The following is a 19512-nucleotide window of genomic DNA, read 5'->3' as shown; positions in this document are numbered from 1 at the left end:
TAGACTTAAAGAATCATATGATCATCTCAATAGATGCAAAATAAGCATTTGACAAAATACAGTACCTATACATGTTCAAAACACTAGAAAAATAGGGATAACAGGAATATATCTCAACATCATAAAAGCTATCTATGATAAGCCTAAGCCCCAGGACAACATCATTTGAAATGGAGAAACAGTAAAGGCATTTCCTCTAAAAACTGGAACAAGACAGGGATGCCCTCTTTCACCACTTCTATTTAACATAGTTCTTGAAACACTGGTCAGAGGAATTAGATGAAAGAAATTAAAGGGATACAGATAGGAAAAGAAGAACTCAAATTAGCACTATTTGCCTATGATTCTTCTATACCTAGAAGATCCAAAAAAACTCCACCAGAAAACTAGTAAAATGAATTCAGCAAAGTACCAGGATACAAAATCAATACCCATAAATCAAATGCATTTCTGTATATCGGTGACAAATCCCCTGAAAGAGAAATGAGAAAAACTATCCTGTTTACAATAGCTTCAAAAAAAGAATAAAATACTTGAGAATCAAAATTTAACAAAGGAGGTGTAAGACCTCTACAACGAAAACTATAGAATGCTAAAGAAAGAAATTAAAGAAGACCTTAGAAGACGGAAAGATCTACCTTGTTCTTGGATAGGCAAAATTAATATTGTCAAAATGATCATACTACCAAAAGCACTATACAGATTTAATGCAATTCTAATCATAATCCCAATGATACTCCTCATAGAAATAGAAAAGGAAGTCATGAAATTCAACTGGAAAAATAATAGCAAAAGCAATCCTTAGAAAGAAGAGTGAAGCAGGTGGCATCACTATACCAGAACTTAAACCTAAACTATACTACAGAGCAATAGTAACAAAAGCAGCATGGTATTGGCACCAAAGCAATGGTACAGAATAGAGAACACAGAATCATATGATTACACTTATATTAGACAAAGGCGCCAAAAATATACATTGGAGAAAAGATAGCTTCTTCAACAAATGTTGCTGGGAAAACTGGAAATCTATATGCACCAAGTGAAATTAAACCCCTATCTCTCACCATGCACAAAACTTAACTCAAAATGGATCAAGGACCTAGGAATTAAACCAGAGACTCTGCATCTAATAGAAGAAATCCTACACGTTTCTCTGGTGAATGTGAAATATGGTCTGTTTGAACACTGCAACAATGGGGAAATCACCATTTTGCAAGATTACACAATGGTTTGATAACTAAAATCATTTTAGTTATCTGAAATGGATTCCTATAATTTCTATGAAGAATAGACAAAAGTTAATTTCTTTCTCTTTCAGAAGAAAATCTTTCAAATGTTTGGGAGTGTCATGCTTCTACCTTATCCCACACCCAAGTCTTCTCTTTAAGAATAAACACTGCAGTGTTTTAAAATTTCATCTGAATTGTCTCTCACAGTCCCTGTACTATGCAGTGTTCTGACCTACTCCTTAAACTAAGGTATTAACAGTGAAGTCAATACATCCAAAGTGTTCAGGCCACAAAGGACTGCTTACATTGGCTGATAAAATGATAGAATGGAAGGTAAAAAGAAAAAGCAAGTTTCAGTACTTTTAGTACAGAAAATGTATTCATGTCAACCTATGTAAGAAAAATTACCTACACAATCTTAAAAACTTAAGTCAATAAATTAGTAAAATATAACGTAATAAGTAAAGTATATTTAATTAAAGAATGACAAATCCTGTCAAATTTTGGTTTGCTAAAACAAGAGTATTATTAAATTTAAACATTAACTTAATGTTTACCTTCAGAAATACTTGTTTTTACAGTGAAGTCATCCGGAGTTAATATAAAATTTAGCCACCAAGTGAATCCTTGTTCCTGTTTTTCCTTCCAGCGCTCATCATAAAACATGTTTTTTGCAGCAAATGGCATTGGGTGTCTAGGAATATCTAAGAATACAACTAGATTATTACATATAAAAATTTCTAGTAAATTATTGTGCAATATATAGAAAAATAACTTTTTTTTAAACTAGTGAAACCATAATAAAAAAACTGAACAATATTTGCTTTTCACTACTTGCTACAAAGACTTGAAAACATTTTTGGTATGAAATGTGATCAAGCAAAATGATAGGGAATAAAACAAAATTCCCTGATTATTTAAAAATCCTAACCTACCATAAAGCAATTTCAGTAAAATCTGATAGAATACCTTAAATATAATTTGCATACACACTTTAAAAATTCTTCAAGGCCTTTATTCAAATTTTTTAAAAAACTCATTTCCATTTGAAATGAAATTGATGCTTCATTCCATGTCACTTTTTCAGATTAAATATAATAAACTATATTTTCAGTTTAAATACATAAGCACTTACCTGCTTTTAATGGTTTTATGAAGGTCAAATTAGACTGTGCCACAGCAACAATGGGTTTTATCCTTTTGTTTTAGAAATAGGTGTTTTGAATGCCATTGAATCTAAAATACATTAGAAAACAAAATTAATAGCATTAAAAAATAAAATTCCCAAAGTTGGTAGCTCATTTAAAATTAAAAGTATGGGTTCTTCATAATCATATTCATTTAGCAAATACTTAATAATTACTATGCTTCAGATACTAATATTACGAACTTAGTAGTCAATAAAACCAACATCTAGAATGTTTTTCAGACCAAAACAATACATTCAATTTTTGTCTACAGAAGTTACTGTCCAGATTTAACCACAATTGACTGTGTGCATATATTCCAGACTGTGTTAGGTACAGGGAAAATACAGAATAGAAAGATAATTGTCACAGCCTATAGGCAGTTAAGTCTAATACAGAAAAAGTTTAAAAGGGGCATAAAAGACCTTCTGGATGAAAATATACATGTGCTAACTCCTAAAATGAATATTAAGCACAAGGGATATGGCTTGCTGACAAAACTATAACAAGGATACAACAAAGAATAAACACATATAAGAAATTACATAAAAGAAGTTGGAAGAGGAAGGGAAGAGTTCAACAATATTAATAATAGTGGCAGCTAATAATTGAATATACTATGCCAAGAGCTATTAAGTATCAATCTTTCACTCATATAATTATCACAATAAATCTATGAAAACAGTACTATAGTTATCCAAAATTTACATAATTAGGATTATAGGGCTTAGAGGTCACATAAGTTAGGAAGCAGCAGGGGTTTGAACCTGGGTAGTCAAGTTCTAGAGCCTGCACTATTAACAAGTTTGAAGTACCCTCTATTTCAGTGACAGATTTTATTTCAAGAAATAACACCTTCATCTTTATTTTTGAAAATAGTATAAGCAAGAAAATGAATGGGGTTATGACTAAAGATAAAAAACTACAAGGTAGTTATTAGCCAAGTTAGATATGATAAAACAATTTTTAACAAAGGTAGGAAACAGAGCAGAGTTGTTTTAATAGTCAAAACAATAAGTCTTAATACCAACTCACTAGGAAAGTGGTGAAGAATGAGAACAGACTGATTCCCAAGTATATAGCTTACATGATTAATAAATAGCAAGTAAGTATAAAGGAAAAGACAATAAAATTCATAGTAGCAAATACCTATAGGAGTAGCAGTTCATTCTCTCAAAAGCAGGTTTCATACCAGCATATTCTGCTACTAAATGTAAGCATCTTTCCTAATTAGAGCAAACTATAGCCCATGTGTAAAATCCAGCACAATCTTCTTTGTATGTTCTATACGCAAAGAATAGTTTTTACATTTGTAAATGAATGGGGGGAAATGAAGTGAATAATATTTGATGACATAAAAACTACATGAAATCCAAATTTCAGTGCCTATAAATAAAAAATTATTAGAACACAGGCACATTGTTAATGGCAGAGCTAAACAGTTGTGATAGAAATATGGCCTGCATAGCCAAAAATATTATCTGAACTATGAAAGAAAAAGGGGCTGGGGTTGTAGTAGGCAAGTGAAAGAGCACTTGCCTAGCATGTGTGAAGCCCTGGGTTCGATCCTCAGCACCACATAAAAATAAATAAATAAGATAAAGGTATTTAAAAAGTTATTTTTAAAAAAATCCCTAAAAAAAGGCTGCTTACTCTTGTTTTAGAGAAATCTCAAATCTATACCTATTATGAAGATAAGGAACATGATCAAGTAATAACATTTATTAATTTATAATTTTCTTTTTATTTGAACATTTAAAACATAAAAGGGAGACTCACTTTGCAACCTTCAACAAGCTAGTCCCTCTGCATTGAAATCATTTTATTCATTAGGAAGCCTGCATTAGTACCTTATCACATTATTTGCCATTCATACAACATCTCTGCTTCTATGCTTCAATAATTCCCTGGGCAGAGCTTAATCATTAAAACTGGGAGTAGCTTGAGGATACAAATTATATTTTTTTTCCTGGGAAAACAGAGCCTAAACAATGTATGAACACTTAATATGTGCTTTATTAAGGGGCCTCATTAGTGTTGAAGAAATATATCTGGAGAATTGTTTGTCAGAAGAGAAAGAAGCTAGAGCAGCTCTTAGTGAATTACTGGCTCTTCTATGGGCTCATATATCAGATACCAAATATGTACAGTTCTCTCTAAACCTAACAAAGAGGTTCAACCATGTGGCGCCCTCAAAAACAGGTATGGATTTGAGTGTCAAAAATTCAGTGGTCTTTGTTCATTCATTGATTCACGAATTCATTCTGTTCATCATTTGTTGTATACCTTGCAGGAGACCAAAATGGATATGTTTCTTAGAATCAAATAATTTGTTATCGGATCAGAACATATGTACAAAAAACAGTAAAGCAAGAAATAGAACTAACAGGTAGGTTCAAGATGTCACATAAGCTGTAATTAGTTTCTAAGGGAATATAATTAGAGGGAAATTCATTAGAGAACAGTATTAACAAAAGTTGGTTATAGTACTTGAAATAAAGGATTGAATTAATGAGAGAAAAACAGATATGAATGTTAGTAAGAGTATACACAGACAGAATGGTGAATAAAGATATCTGGCTAAATAAAAAGAGATCCTATAACTGATGACCTAAAATGACAGAATAATAATTTTGTAAATCATCTGATAACAGTAAAGCACCATTGGAGTTTCCTGAGCAAGGAAGAAAAACACCACATAGTGGAAAATCAGAAGAGTTGTTTTAATAATTATACATTGGCACAGAACTTTGAAGTCAGTGAATCCCATTGTGCCATCACTATAATCCTTGGTTGTTACCCCAAATAAAAACTTTTATTTATCTTTTCTTCCATTTAAACCCCAACAGTTTAACAAGAATGGTGAAAAAAAACCATTTATGTTGTAGCTAGGAAAACCTAAGTTTAAACTGTGACTCTAAATATTTGGTAGCGTTTGAGAACCTGGGTCAAGTCACTGTTTTGAACATGATACGATGATGAGTGAACTAAATAAAAAGGTCATTCTAGTTAGAGAAAACAACAAACTGCAAATACCCTGAGGACACAGCATATTTGAAGTTTCAAGGACTACAAGGAAGCCAAAGTGGTAAAAAACAGTGAGCAAGGGAAAGAGAAAAGTAAGAGGCTGGAAAGTCAAAAGGTCATAATATTGATGTTATAGGGACCTGTAAATCATTGTAGGAATTTGGGCTTTCATTGCAACAGGAAGTCATTAGATGTTATGGAACTGAACAGTCCAAGCTCTAATATTTTAAAAGTAGTATGTGGGTACGCAGACTATGGAAAAGTCAAGGGTGAAAGCAAGGAGATCTGTTTGCACATCCTGCAATGACAAAGACTGGCCCAAACGGTGCCATTCAATGGTGAGTGAGAAGTGATCAGATTATGATTATATTTGAAGGAAAGAGAAAATTTGTTGGTGGACTGAGTTTAGAATCAGATCTGCATTTGAGTTTATAAAGAAAGGATGAGAGAGAAACACAAATAAGGACAATTCCACAGCTTTGGGCCTCACTATTGAGAAATAACAGATGAGATCATTAAGAGAATGAGTAAAATATAAAAATGTTTAATAACTAGCCCTCTGTAATCCAAAGTGTAAGGGAAATAAGAAACTTCCCACAAAGAAAACTGAAAGGGAGCAGTCAATGAAGAAGGAAGAAAACCAGGAGAATGAGAATGGCAAGATAAAATGTTCCAAGAAGACAGAGGTTCAAGGCTCCAAACTGTTTACAAATAGTTCAAGATGAAGACTGAGAATAGCCAGGCATGGTGGTGCATGCCTGTAATCCCAGCACTTTGGGAGGCTAAGGAAGGAGGATCATGAGTTCAAAGCCAGCCTCATCAACTAAAGGAGACCCTAAGCAACTTGGCTAGACCCTCCAAATAAAATACAGGAAAGGGTTGAGGCTCAGTGGTTAAATGTACCAGGGTTCAATCCCCAATACAAAAAAAAAATTGAGAAATAATCACTGGATTTACAGTGTGGAACTCACTGACCATTTATCCCTTCAGCCTATGTTCTATGCTTATGTTGCTTACATTTTCTTTTAAGCAAAACTCCTTAATAGAGTCAATGTTCCCTTTGTGATCATTCACTGAGTTATATACTGATTTGTATAATTTTTGCATATAGATTATACTTAATTAAAAGTTATTTTCTGAAGTAAAACATCATTTTGAAAGGAGCTTTATTAGTTATTTCCAATTCATCACCTAAAATTGTTGAATCCACTTCAATCAGTTTTTGCTATTTTATTGAAACTTTTCTTGTTAAGGTCGATTATAATGGGTTTATTGGATGTAATCCTTAATAAATAGAGAAGCATCTATATTTCTACTCCCTCAGTGAAATAGGAAATGGGTCATCAGCTTGGATGAGGATCACAAAACTGACATTACCTGGGGTAGAACCCCAGCTTTATCACTGACTGACTGTAAAATGGGCAAATTACTCAAGTCTCAATGTACCTATTTGTAAAATTGTGCTATGGGTAAAAATAACATTTACTGCACATGAATGTCATAAATATTAAAAGAGGTAATAGTAAGGCACTCACAACTAGGTCTGACACATAAAAGAACTCAGTAAATGTCAACTACTATTATCAATCATGAAACAGGAGGAAAGAGAAGTTTCAGGAGAAAAGGGTGAGGTACCCTATAGCAAAGCTAATAAGCCAGGAAAATACAGCCATAAAAAGAGTTCAGGGATTACTTGGGGTTTGTAGTAATAAAGAACAATCAAGCAAGGTTCAGGCATAGAGTAGACAAAGTTAGACTGAAATACAGTTGGAATTTGCTGCATGGACAATGAAGGGAAGGAAGCCAGGGGAAGTGCTTGTGTTGAACCATGGAATTCAAGCTGGATTAGGAAAGATAGATAGGTCAGAGATGAGGGCCATGGAAACAGTGGTGGATTAAAGAACTGTATGTGTACAGTGGGGTATAAACAATGTTGAAGTTGGGTTCTAGAGGAAATGTGGAACTTATAGAGATAGTAACTGGATATTAAGATGCTTTTAGGAAAGCACGACCTAAGGAGGTTGGAACTAAATTCCCAGAGTAGTAGAAAGATATTCGAAAATGATTTTGAAATCATAATAGTAGTAGTTTTAGAAAAAGTATAATAAGCAAGATTCAAAATTTTGAGAGTGAATCATTCTCTGCATCAAGAGAGGACAGGGGTGAGAAAGTCTGAAAAATGAGCTTTAAACTATTTTGTTATTTTCTTTTTGCTTGTTTTTAAGGGAGAGAGGGGATATTAGTTTGGAAATAGATAAAAAATAAAAAGTAGATATTAGAAGATTCCAGCAGGAGCTCCAAAATCATAAAAGTAGGAGAGAATGCAGACAGAACTTGAGAGGGTTATAATGAAAGCACTGTTGTCAAGAGAAGGTCAGGCTGCAACAGGGTAACAAGGTAGGAGAATGTTTGCAAAGAAGTGCTAATGAAGAACAGTGAGTCCAAAGGATATAGAAGGATTTATTTACAGAATAGGAGAAAGAAAACAGTTCCAATTGAGGGATGTTCAAATGAGAGATGTGTATATTTCTTAGGAGGCCTAGAATTCTTTCAAATTATCTGGTAAAATACATAGTGTGGGTTACTTTCCTGCGTGGATCTTGATTGTCAGAAGAGGTATTTTGGGTTAAAAGTGTGATGGGATTAATCCTGTCTGCTTCTGAGGCAGTGCGATAAAGCTGTGAATACTAGAAAAGGAAAAATATTCTTCTCTAAGAAATGGAGAACTCTAGGGACCTATCTTCATTTCCAATTAGTGGATGGACAGAGGCAAAGACAGAGTAAGCTTATCAGGAGTACAGGACATGAAAAGGTCTTTCCTACAATCTTTCTGATGGTAGTATTTGGGCCAGGAACTTCACTGGGCCTTCTAGTTAGGGTGTGGACTAAGGCAAGACATGTCAAATACTTTCTTCGGGTGTAAAACTTAAGGAGGTACCAAAAATATCAAATTGAAATAAATATTTGGATATAATATTTTTTTAAAAAACAGAATTATTGCAGAAAATTCATGAGTAAAATATCAAAAGTTTGGGCTGGGGTTGTGAATCAGTGGGAGAGTGCTTGCCTCACACATGTGAGGCATTGGGTTCAATTCTCAAGACCACATAAAAATAAATAAAAAATAAATAAAAGTATTGTGTCCATCTACAACTAAAAAATAAATAAATAAAATTTTAAAAAATATCCAAAGTTTAACAGAGAAGATTGCAACAATTTCAGAAATTTGTCCCACACTATTTGTTCTGTCTTCCACTGAGCAATTTGACAAATGAAAAGTACAAGTTAATATAAGCTTATCAAAAGCAGATTCACTAAACCAAAACAGAAAATACACTAGAGATTTTATAAATAATACTCACCAGTTTTCTTCTTAAGGCTTAATTTCTCTCTGTTGCTAGTACGTTTTGAGATTGGTGTTGTCATCTTTATTTTTTTAACAGTTGATGTTTTCAATTCCAAGGGAGAAAAGTGGATTCTTTTGATTTTGGGTATATCCATACGTTCTATAATAGCAACCTTCAAATTTGTATCTTCCATGTTTCCATCACTTTTTCTTTTACAAGCAACTAAAGCTGTCATTGAATTACTTACTTCACTTTTATAACACTCAGGTTTACTTAATACTGAATCGATAATTGGAAGATGAGAATGTGTAGTAAGCCATTGTTGTAAATTGTGGCCGCCATTAGAAGATGGCGCCGGCTTCCACTGTGGCCTGTGATAAATCAAATTCCTTTGTGGAGAGTTGGCACGCTATCTCTTGCCACCCTATAAGAAAGACCCACGCGGCAGCTTAAGATTGGTACGTGGGAGGCTTTATTAGGCTGTGCTTGGGCCCTCAGAAGAGGAAGAAGAAAGAAAGTGAGTCACTAAAAGATACTTAAATCAAGGCCTGAATAAACTGCTGAAAGAAGATTCCTGAGTTGCGTCTTCCTTGCGGGCAAGGGGTCGCGACAAGTGGTGCCGAGACCCGGGAACCAGAACTTTCAGCAGTCAGGGGTGGTGCACCAATTAGTCCCAGGTAAGGTGGGACCCGCAGGTAAAGTGGAGATCAGTCCCAGATTAATTGGGACCCGCTGTTAAAGCGGAGATTAATCCTAGGTAATTTAGGACTCGCTGTCAAGGCGGCAGCTCCTCTGTAAAGCCAGAGAGAGCATTAAATCTTATTGCAGCTGCACTGTGTACTTTTGCTCTTACTTTCACTCTTGTTTGTTGTGTGTCTTTTGTTGTGTCATGGGTGCCGTATCTTCAAGTCCGCTTCTCCTGGCCCTAGATAACCTGTTACATTCCAAGAGCCTAAAAGTGAAACGTAGTACTTTACACAGATTTTTACAGAAGACAGATATTGCTGCACCGTGGTTTCCGTTCTGGGGCAGCTTTACTCTGCCTAGCTGGGATAAGTTAGGCACAGACCTTGACTTTGCTTCTGAGCAGGGCATATTAGAGTGTGGGGTGATACCCCTTTGGAAGATGATTCGTAGTTGCCTCACAGATAGCAGATGTCAGGAAGCACTTACTAAAGCACAAAAAGTTTTAGAGCAATTACATGAAGAAAGATCAGAAATGGCAGGCAGTGAGGTATTTCAGGAGGGTGGGAGTGTGCGGAGCGAGAAACAGGGGAGGAAACAATTATCTCCGGCAGGCAGTGACGTATTTCAGGAGGATGGCAGTGTGCGAAGCGAGAAACAGGGGAGGAGGCGATTGTCTCTGGCACGGAGTGAAATATTTCAGGAGGAGGGGAATGTGCAGAGCGAGAAACGGGGGAGGAAACGCCTGTATCCAGATCTCAATACACTGCGCACACTCCCATGCAAAAGTGGGTCAGAAGAGGAGGAGGAAGAACAGGAGGAGCTCGGGAGACTGTCTCGGCAGCTAGGGAGTTTAACTATGGGAGAAGGAAACAAAAATAAACAGGAGCTCAAGAAAAATGATCCTCCGGACCCGCCACCATACGGTGAGGGTGTTTCGAGGAGAGCTTTCCATGCCCAAACATGGAGGGCTGTTAATGCTGAGATGGGTCTTGCTTATCCAGTTTTCCAGGATGACAATAGGGGAAGATTCCATGAGCCCTTAGATTTCAAAATTGTGAAGACCCTGGCAGAGTCTGTGCGTACTTATGGGGTGGATGCCGCCTTCACATTAACTCAGGTGGAGAGTCTGTCTAGATACTGTATGACTCCCTCTGATTGGGCTAGCCTTGTTCGGGCTTGTGTTTCTCCAGGCAAATATTTGGACTGGAGAGCCTTTGTGCTAGAGGGTGCTGTAGAGCAGGCTGCCCAAAACTATGCGGCGGGACACCCCCATTGGGACAAGGAAATGCTTTTGGGACAAGGCAGATTTGCTAATCAACAAACAGGATACCCCCCTGAGGTATATGAACAGATCAATAACATTTGTATCCGTGCATGGAAATCACTCCCAAATAGAGGAGAAGTGTCTGGCAATTTAACAAAAATCATGCAAGGCCCCACAGAACCTTTCTCGGATTTTGTTGCTAGGATGGTGGATGCCGCAGGAAAAATCTTTGGTGACCCTGATAGAGCAATGCCCTTGATTAAACAACTTGTTTTTGAGCAATGCACCAAAGAATGTAAAGCAGCAATCGCTCCTTATAAAAACAAGGGCATAGAAGCTTGGATGAAAGTGTGTAGAGAGCTTGGAGGACCTTTAACTAATGCAGGTCTTGCAGCTGCTGTCCTTCGGATTGCAAAAGGGGGCGGTCCTGGTGCCGGAACATGCTTCCATTGTGGTCAATCTGGCCATTTCAAACGTGACTGTCCCAAAAAAGGCAATTTTACTGGACCTCCTCGCGGTGGCCCTTCTAATGGCCCTCGTCAACCGGGGCTGTGTCCAAAATGCAAAAAGGGGAAGCATTGGGCAAGGGAGTGTAGATCAGTGAGGGACATCCATGGACAGCCTATTTCAGCTGGGCCAAAAAACGGCCAAAGGGGCCCCCGACCCCAGGGCCCACGAATATATGGGGCAATGGAGAATGTCACACCCGAACCCGAGACATGGCCTTCTCTGCGCCATCCCACGAGATGCGGAGAGCCACTACAGGTGCCGCAGGATTGGACCTCTGTTCCACCTCCAGACTCGTATTAACACCTAAGATGGGAGTCCAATTGGTGGAAACTGAGTTCAAAGGGCCTTTACCCCCTGGCACTGTAGGTTTGTTAATTGGACGTGCATCCTCTATCCTACAAGGTCTTCATGTTTTCCCCGGAGTTGTAAACCCTGATACTGTAGGGGCAATAAAGGTTATGGTGGAAGCTCCAAGGGGCATTGTGTCTATCTCCCCAGGGGATCGGATTGCTCAATTGCTAATTTTGCCTAGTTTGCATAATCACTTCCCTGCTGACTCAAGGTCACGGACAGGAAATCAGATTGGTACCACCGGAGGAAATTGTGCCTATTTGTCACTGGATATGAGCAATCGCCCCACTTTGGAATTAAGCATAGAAGGTAAATCTATTGTGGGATTGCTGGACACAGGAGGAGCAGATCGTAGTATCATAGCCCTTAAGGACTGGTCTAGGGGATGGCCAGTGCAGGCTTCTGATCAATCCTTAAGAGGACTTGGATATGCCCAAGCCCCTCAAATCAGCTGTAGACATCTATCTTGGAAGGACTCGGAAGGACATGATGGTACCTTTCAGCCTTATGTACTTGATTTACCTATTTCTTTATGGGGCCGTGATCTGATGAAAGACATGGGGTTCACTCTTAGTAATGACTATTCCCCAGTGTCTCAACATATCATGCAAGATATGGGGTATAAGCCAGGTCTAGGACTAGGAAGGCACCTACAGGGACGTAAGCATCCTGTGCAAGGTCATCAAAAGCTTAACAGGTTTGGTCTGGGTTTTTCCTAGGGGCCACTGGGGCTCAAATACCCATAACATGGCTCACCGAGGAGCCTGTTTGGGTGCCTCAGTGGCCTCTTCCCTCGGTTAAACTGGCAGCAGCCCATGATCTAGTCAAAGAACAACTTGATTTGGGTCACATCCAACCTTCTACTTCTCCATGGAATACTCCCATATTTGTCATTAAGAAAAAATCAGGGAAGTGGCGCCTACTGCATGATCTACGAGCAGTTAATGCTCAGATGCAGCTTATGGGGCCCATTCAAAGAGGGCTGCCTCTACTCTCCTCTGTTCCTCAAGGCTGGCATATAATTGTTATTGACATTAAAGACTGTTTCTTTTCCATTCCTTTGCATCCTAAAGATTCCCAATGTTTTGCTTTCACCCTTCCCTCGTGTAATCATGAGGAACCAGATCAAAGGTTTGAGTGGGTGGTGTTGCCACAGGGGATGGCTAACAGTCCCACGATGTGCCAGATGTATGTGGGAAAGGCACTCGCACCTCTCAGACATAAGTATTCCTCCACCAAGATCATTCATTATATGGATGATGTGTTATTGGCCGCAAAATTAGAACAGACAGTTTATGAGGCTTATAAAGAACTCGTGATGCTGTTGGCTCAACATGGACTGCACATCGCACCTGAAAAGGTTCAAACGGGGGATTCTATCAGGTTTTTGGGAGCAACAATTGGGTATGACAAATTAAAACCACAAAAAATTACCATCAGGACTCAAGATCTCCGAACTTTAAATGATTTTCAAAAATTGCTGGGAGATATTAATTGGATAAGAGGATATTTACATATTCCTAATATTGTGCTCCAGCCTTTGTATGCTACTCTTAAGGGTGATCCAGATCTTGCTTCCCCTCGTAGCCTCACTACTGAGGCTAGAGCGGCCCTTATAAAAGTAGAACAAGCTATACAGCATGCCACTCTATGCAGGCTCCAGAGTGATAAACCTTTCCAGTTATGTGTGCTTGCCACTATGCGGCAGCCTACTGGAGTACTGTGGCAAGATGGCCTTTACTATGGATCCACCCACATGTATCCCCAGGAAAATCCTTAGAATATTATCCTGATGCTGTTGCAGCATTGGCACTTAAAGGGATTCAACAAAGCATTCAATTTTTCGGCCAATCACCTTCTTCTCTTATCATACCCTACACTAAAGCTCAACTTAATGTTTTATGTGCTACTCTAGACAACTGGGCTATTCTGTGTTGCTCGTTTCAAGGGAGTATTGATAATCACTACCCTTCTCATCCATTACTCCATTTTGTTAAAGAACATCCCATCATTTTCCCTAAGGTAACTTCATCCAGTCCAATTCCGGGGGCTGTTAACATTTTTACTGATGGTTCCAAGTCTGGAATGGGAGCCTATGTAATTAATGACTCTCCCCCTATCCAGCATCAATTTGCTCCTGGAAATCCACAATGGGTAGAACTACAAATTGTTATTGAAGTTTTTAAACAGTGTTCTTTTCCTTTTAATCTTATTTCGGACTCCAGTTATGTGGTACAAGCACTAAAAGTCCTGGAGGCCGTGGGAACTATTAGTGATGCCCACAATGTGTCTGTTTACTTTACTCAGCTTCAACAGCTTATCTCTAACCGCACTGCTTCTTTTTATCCAATGCACATCAGGGCTCACACCTCTCTTCCTGGTCCGTTATCCCAAGGTAATGCCTGTGCGGACTTAGCCACTAGAAGTCAATTGATATGCTTGGCTTCCTCCTTAGAGAGGGCTAAGTTGTTTCACCAAAACTTCCATGTTAATGCATTAACGCTGCGCAGGCGTTTTTCCATTTCAAGAGCGAATGCTCGGCAGATAGTATTGCAATGTCCCCATTGTGTCACATTTCTTCATCCCCCTAATTATGGAGTAAACCCACGGGGATTAAAGCCATTGGTTGTTTGGCAAATGGATGTGACACATATACCTGACTTTGGTAACCTTAAGTATGTGCATGTTTCCGTTGATACGTGCTCTGGAATTATCCATGCTTCTGCTTTATCGGGAGAAAAGGCACGTAATGTCATCACTCACTGTTTAGAGGCATGGGCAGCATGGGGTGCACCTGCATCCCTTAAGACTGATAATGGACCTGCTTATACTGGCAGACAATTTACAGCTTTTTGTTCTACTATGGGAGTACAACTTACTCATGGTTTGCCTTATAATCCTCAAGGACAAGGCATTGTTGAGCGTGCTCATCGCACCTTAAAGGAAACTTTACAAAAACAAAAAGGGGGAATAGGAGCTGAACACACTCCTAAAGAACGCCTGTCCTTAGCTCTCTTTACCATTAATTTTTTGAATTTGGATATTCATGGTCGCTCTGCGGCCGATAGACATGTGTCCCCTCAGCCCTCTGTGATTGGCTATGTTAAGTGGAAGGATGTTCTCACGGGCCAATGGAATGGCCCTGACCCCGTGCTGACATGGGCACGAGGATCTGTATGTGTTTTTCCCCAGGATCGTACGGAACCGTTGTGGGTCCCTGAACGCTTGACAAGAAGAGTCTCGACACCAGCTGACCAGCAACAAGAGATACCACAACAATCCTGTGATGAAGATCTTCATTCTGCTAAGTGCTCTGGCTCTGGTGCTGGTGCCGATGGCACAGGCGACACCAATGCAGTGGTGGGCAGTGGCACGGGCATGGCCAATGCCGATGCCGGTTCATGGTAATTCTAATGTCCTCCCCACTCTTTTTTCTACCTCATGTGAGATGTCTGCTCCCTGTGCCTCTCCTAGAGGGGACATGGAGAGAATTTTTAATCAATCTCAAGTTAATCTTACAGGAGTTTTTTGTTTCAGCCTTAAAAACGCTAATTGCATTAGCCTTAAGACCAAAAATTTGACTAACTGGGAGGAACCATTGCGGTCCAATCAGGTCTCAGGAAGCATTATCAGTGCTGTATTGAGCAAAGTAGTTTCGGGGAAGCAATCAGGCTCAGGGACCCCCGCAAACAGCAGCTCTGCTCTTAACATAACTACCTTGGCTATTATCTCCGAGGTACTAATCCCAGTGCCTCCTTCTTCTAGTAGTATTTATAAGGCCACTCATTTTAAGGCCTCTCCTTACTGTTCCCCTAATCTTGGTTTCCCCCCAACATTTACGCCTTGTCAGGATCATTCTTGGGAGAAACATCAGGTTGCTAAAGGTTTCTCTCTTTCCCCCTCTCTTAAGAGGTATGTTTATAACTTTAACAATAGTGCCAGCTCCTCTACAGGAGTAGGTTGGTCCTGGTTTCAGTGGCTGATTTCCAATGAAAAGGGGGCTTCAGCCGATATTTCTGCTTTGGCTCAGTTGCTAGGAGCCAAAAGTTGGCTGGCTAATATTTCTGGTACTGTTAGGGAAAGTGAACAAGGTAATAGACTTACATCTGTTTCATTCAACTCTCTGTTGTATAATGCCGCATTGCCTCCTGCAATGGTCTGTGTCCAATCCCCTTTCTTATTCCTTTTGGCTGAGGCCACCTCAAGAATGTAAAGCTTCTGTTTCTTTGGGGTGATCTATTACTTTTTCACATTCACCTACTGTACTGTTGAGGCATCTTTTTGCTTTTGGTTTATTAATCTGTTTGATTTTCTCTGGCAATGGTGGTCTTCCTTTTAATAACTGTGTTAGAAAGTATGGGGCGTCTCTTATGTTGCTTATTATGGCTATAACGAGAAACATCCTGAACTGCAGAAAATTTAGGGTGAATTTGTTTTCTAAAATTGTAGTAACCTTGACTTCACTTCTATAGGATTTAGTTCTTCAAAATTAGGCTTGGGTGTTTTTGAACCCTGATATTCAGGACTACATGGCAAAACTTCATTTTTTCTCCAGTGCTGAGGAGACCGGGCAATCTTTGAATTTTCATTTGATAATGATAATATTTTACATGTTTGCAGAGAGGTATATATATGTGCGATGTTATCTTTTACAAATTGATTTGGGGATAAAATAGGATTAACTGAATCTGACTCTAGATCCTGATTTGCTCCATAATTATCATTTACGAAAGAATCTGGACTTAAAATTGTTCTGTAAATTTCATGTATACTTTTGGATTCCAAATTCACAGACTCTGAATTATCTTTTTTAAGTGTATCTGATGAAAGAAATGTCATTAACCCTACTTCATTATTAGCTGTATGACTATTACTTACAAAAGAATCTGGACTTAGAAAATTTGCTTGACTTTGCATAATGTTTAAAGTTGAAGAACAGTTTGGGGTCAGAATAAGTTTACTATTCTCCTCACTTTGAAAAGAAGTTTTAGTTATGACTTCCTCATTAAAATTAAAATCTTTTGAAATGGTGGCATCTTCTACTTTTAACTGTTCCTCATTTTCACATGTAAGAAGAGATGAGTAGGTAGTAGACCGACGTACAGAAAGTGGCAAGCAAATTTCACCATGACATTCTTGGAAAGCAGGGCTAATAGGTGATATAGGTATTTTATGTTCTTCAAGGGTTAAAGAACTATTTTCTGTTGGAGAACAGGCTTCATTAATACCCAGATTTTCACATGCCTGTAGTGGGCTCCTAATTCTGTCAACTTTTTGAGAAACACAAAATGTTTTGTTAATGTTTTGATCATTTGAAATCTTTTTGTTATAACTTGAAGAGGCTGAATTTTTCTTTTTATTAATGGTATTCCAAAGACTCCTCTGTAAAAACAAACAAAATATACTGATGAAATTAAAAACCATTGAATATTATTTTAATAAGCAATTTATACATGTTACTTCAGGCTTGTCATCAAAACAATTTTTACACATTATGAAACATTTTCTTGAATTATAGAATGATTAAACTATTACCTTTTTCTTTTTCTGCTCTTCTGCATTTCCTAGCAATATGGCTTGATGTTTCATAACATCATTTACAAAAAATGTCACAATCTCTCTTATTCGGCCTTCTTTCAATGGTGTCCAGTTAACAGAAATAACTAGTTTTTTTTAGGCTACAGTCAAAAGAATACATTTAAAATGATTATGATAATATAATTAAAATAATCAAAGCATACCATACAACAACTATTATTCGTGAACACTCTAAAATCCTAAAAGCATTTGGTAAGTCAAATATATTTTTCCCACCTGATCTGCTCATTTCATTATAATGAAAATAGTCACCAGCACTAACAGGGTTCATAACAACATAAAACTATAATAAAATCCAACTGGATGAGGGCTGGTGTCCTGGCTCAGTGGTAGACCTCTTGCCTTGCATGTGTGAAGCACAGGGTTCAATTCTCAACACTACATGTAAATCCATTGACAACTAAAAAAAAAAGATCTAACTGGATGAAAGCAATAGAATAGTCTCCAGATCATTTTAATTGAGTGGCTTTAAAAAAATTGAAATGTCTACTCCTTTATCATGTGCAGTACTTCTATTTCAAATATAATGGTCCTGTATTATAAAGATTTTGTGGAAAAAGAAACATAAAGATGATCAACTAAATTTCCTCTTTCTCACAAACTACTCTACAGTCCACATCATAAAATTGACCTTTGTTAAACAATCTGTATGTTTCAGGAACAATTACAGGTATCTCATACAACTGGTTAACTATGAAGTGACCAATGTCTAGAAACTTTGTCAAAGTCATATCGCTAATAATTAGAACCCAAGTAGTCTGGCTCCAGAGTTTAGACTTTAACATCTATCTACACCATACAGCCTGTCCAGTAGAATCTGCCAAACCCTGACATGACAAAACAACAATAACAAACAAACAAACCTTGGTTGTTTGTCAGAGGAAAAAAACAGTTTTTTGTTTGAAAACTAAATCTATATAACATCATAAGCAGTTTGTTTTAGAAAATACAAATACAGAATCTTTACTGTGTAAAACAATTTACTCTGAAAACAAGAACTTTACTTCTACATTATAACAACAACAACAACAACAAAAAGTAAAAGTATCACTATACAGAACAGAAATCTAACTTTCCATAGAAAGAAAAGAAGTCATTTATAAACAAGACCAGCCAGGTTCTGAAGTGCAGATGAGCAGTGACACAGAAGGCAATGAACCTCAGATTTGAATTACTACTGCCTTATGAAGTGGTTATTAGCCATCTAGACTCCCTCAGTTAATGATTTCATGCTTTCCAAGGATCTACTCAATTAAAAGGACACATCAGTCAAAATAAGAACCAAATTTTCTCTTTTGTGGAGATGGGAATGGGACTAGTACTTTGGCCAAAGCAGGCTGTAAAAGCTATGTGGGAGGTTCTTGAAACAAATGTCATAAAATTAAATTGAATGCACTCTTTGTGCCAACTATTAGTTTAAAAACACCAAAAGTATTTAAAAATACCCGGAGCATATTTTTAAATGCCTTTTTTTTTGCATAAAGTTTACTTAGAATGCTGTTAAAGATAAGTAGGCATGCCTTGATGCACTGTCACCGCCCAAGTAACTGAGTGCCCTAACATTATATATGTGCGTGAAAAAATGTGGGTCAAGGGCCACCACACTCTGCCTTTATTCTCTGAGGGTATTTTTGTCATTCGTTTCCCAAGCTTCATCCCTAGGGAGGAAGGCGGCAGGAAGGACAGGGTAGAAAGCGCAGCCCAAGGCAGCCCCGCCCCACGACCTACCTGCAACACGAAACAACGCTGAGACATGCTGAAGCCCAGGTCCGTGGCCGGGAAGTGGGAGATCTCCACCTCAGCCACCTCCTCGTTAGGGTTGTGCAGGACCAGGGGCAGCGTCCGCGAGGCGCCCAGGAGGACATCTCCGAAGCAGGGGAAAGGGGACCTGCAGAAGTGGCTGAGAGACAGCGTCGGCGGGGAAGCCGCCTCCTCCTGGGCCACTGGTTCCTGCCGCCACGCCGGCGGCCGGCGTTCCGTAGGGCTCAGCTCCCAGCAGGTTCGCCCCACTCGCCGGTTCGCCATGGCAGCCTCAGACCCCTTCCCGGCCTCCTTCCCTACCCCCTACCAGGCTGCTCCGGAGCAGGGACCTCCGACGCTGGCCGCTTCACCGCGCGGCCGTGGAAATGGTCGGAGCGAATTTCCCCGCTTGGTTTTCCAGAAGCCGACACCCTAGAAATAAAAAGGGTACCAACCCCACGAACTGGCAAACTCAAGTCACGGAGCAAAACTAGTCCTGCCTTTTGCCTCCGTTTAAATTTTTCGCCTCCGCCAATAGGCACCTCCGCGCTCCGCCCACAACACCAGGGGAC

General features: G+C 38.7%; 1 pseudogene; it reads right to left on the bottom strand.

The window, feature by feature from the left end:
- Positions 1 to 19225, bottom strand: part of LOC143387963 (abnormal spindle-like microcephaly-associated protein) — a 55014-nt pseudogene extending 35789 nt beyond the window's left edge.
- Positions 19226 to 19512: the final 287 nt, after the last annotated feature.

The sequence above is a fragment of the Callospermophilus lateralis genome, chromosome 11 (genome assembly GCF_048772815.1).
Source record: "Callospermophilus lateralis isolate mCalLat2 chromosome 11, mCalLat2.hap1, whole genome shotgun sequence".
Taxonomy (NCBI): Eukaryota; Metazoa; Chordata; class Mammalia; order Rodentia; family Sciuridae; genus Callospermophilus; species Callospermophilus lateralis.
This window is presented reverse-complemented; position numbering and strand designations above follow the sequence as displayed.